This window comes from Tupaia chinensis, unplaced genomic scaffold (genome assembly GCF_000334495.1).
Source record: "Tupaia chinensis unplaced genomic scaffold, TupChi_1.0 Scaffold000270_1, whole genome shotgun sequence".
NCBI lineage: Eukaryota > Metazoa > Chordata > Mammalia > Scandentia > Tupaiidae > Tupaia > Tupaia belangeri.
The window spans coordinates 318,710-320,903 of NW_006159750.1; the positions used below are offsets into that span (position 1 = coordinate 318,710).

The 2,194-nt window shown below is 39.1% G+C and overlaps 1 pseudogene; it reads left to right on the forward strand.

Moving 5' to 3' along the window:
* The first annotated feature begins 217 nt into the window (after window positions 1-217).
* On the forward strand, window positions 218-517 carry LOC102493785 (high mobility group nucleosome-binding domain-containing protein 3 pseudogene; annotated as a pseudogene).
* Window positions 518-2,194: the final 1,677 nt, after the last annotated feature.

The following is a 2,194-nucleotide window of genomic DNA, read 5'->3' on the forward strand; positions in this document are numbered from 1 at the left end:
GGGTTTTGGTCAATCTGGCTGTACAGTGTCTTGGGGAAGGTCTTCTTGGGTTAATTCTACTTGGGTCCCTTGTATTTCTTGGCTCTGGATCTTTGAATGCCTCTCTAGGTTTGGAAAGTTTTCTTCCAGGAGAGCCCAGGAAGGGAGTTGTAGAGGTGCAGGTCGGAGAGGCTGGTGGTGCCACCAGTTCCAGACTGTTGCTGCATCTACAGTCATTATGCAGAAGAGAAAGTCTCCAGAGAATACAAAGGGCAAAGATGGATCCAAAGTAACTAAATAGGAGCCTATGAGATGATCTGCCAGATTGTCAGCGAAACCTGCTCCACCGAAACCTGACCCTAAACCAAGAAAAACATCCACTAAAAAAGAACCTGGAACAAAGATTAACGGAGGCACTAGAAGGAAGAAGGAGAAAAATCAGGAAGCTGGAAAGGAAGATACTACACCCTCTGAAAATGGTAAAACTAAAGCCGAAGAGGCACAGAAAACTGAATCAGTAGATGACAAAGGAGAATGAATTGTCATGAAAAATAGGGGATTTTATGTACCTCTTAGGACAACTTTTTTTTTTTTTGAGAGATTTTTGCTATAGGGCACATGCGCTCGCCAGACAGAGAGAGAGAGATAGAGAGACAGAAAGCAGGAAATCACCCCTCAGGGGGGTGGCCACACCACAATCCCTTCTCCTCCATTCTCTTCTCGGGATCTTGGGCATGCACGCACATGCGCCTGGCATGAGTTTAAGCCACCGGGTTCGGGACTCGAACCGTGGTCGACTACGTGGGAGTCCAGCGACATAGCCATTACGCTAACTGCTGGTCCCAGGACAACTTTTAAAAGCTATTTTTACCAAGTATTTTGTAAATGCTAATTTTTTAGGACTCTACTAGTTGGCATACAAAAATATATAAGTATGACATTTTATCCTCTCATAATCAGCACTTTTTTGGAAATTTCCATCATCCTCAAGTAAAATAAATATCAATTTATTATTGGAAGCTGTTTGTAAAATTGGTTCAGCATTTCATGCACTTTAAAAATTTAGTCCTGTGTATACTGTGGTGTTTTTACTGTCATATTTGAATTTTTCATGCAGTTTTTCTAGAGCAATAATCGCTGGTCCTTTTGTACCTAGGTTTTATGTGATTTTAATGAAACATGGATAGTTGTGGCCATCTGCTGACTATTTGTGGTTTAAAATAAATGATTTTCTTGTCTGCAAAAAAGAAAAAGAAAAAAAATAAATAAAGTTTTCTTCCAGAATTTCATGGAAAGGATTGGTAATGCACGTGAGCAGCTGCAGCAGCCAGCTGCTTCCTCTTCACTTTCTAGGATACAAATTACCTGGATGTTTGGACATTTAATGGTATCTAGAATTTCTTGTATATTATTCTTATTTTATGGGCTATTTTCTCAGTCTTCATGGTGAATTTTTCTAGGCCAGCAATTCTGTCTTCTGTATCTGAGATTCTGTTTTCTGAATGATCTAGTCTGCTTTTAATACTTTCAAGGGAGATTTTGACTTCCTGTATTATAGACTTCTACAGCATTCATCTCTAACAGTTCTGTTTGATTTTTTTTTTTTTTTTATGGTGTGTATTTTCTCTTTCAGATCATGCAAGAACTTCCTCACCTCCTAGAACTGGTAGACTCTTTTCTCCTACTTCTTCAGGAGTTCATTGTCTGTCTTCTGTTGCATCTCTGTTAACTTTGTCACTATGAATATTCTGAATTCTTTACCAGACATTTCCATGACTCTGCAGGGTGAATTCTAAACAGAAAAATCTTCATTTCTCTTAATCCCTGAAAGCACCAGTTCTCAGCTCCCATGAAGGAGTCAGTCTTCTTCCAAAGACCTGCCATTTGCCTCTCCTCTCAAGAATAGGGTCTTACCAGAAAACCATCATTTCTCTTATTCCCTGAAAGCACTAGTTCTCAGCCTCCAAGAGCACATATTTGTCTGAGTTGTTCTTTTATGCATTCTTTGAGACACAAGCATGACAGCAATGAGTACCAGAACAAGGATTATGAATATTTACCTCCACCATGAGTATTGCCTAGGTGACCCAAAGTGACAAGATTTAAGGAATTTGGACTCCAGGAACAGATTTACATAATAAAAAGAGACTAAATTTAGTAAAGATCTCACTTTGAGTGGCCATGTCTTTGAACAGATTATAAATAGCAATTTAAA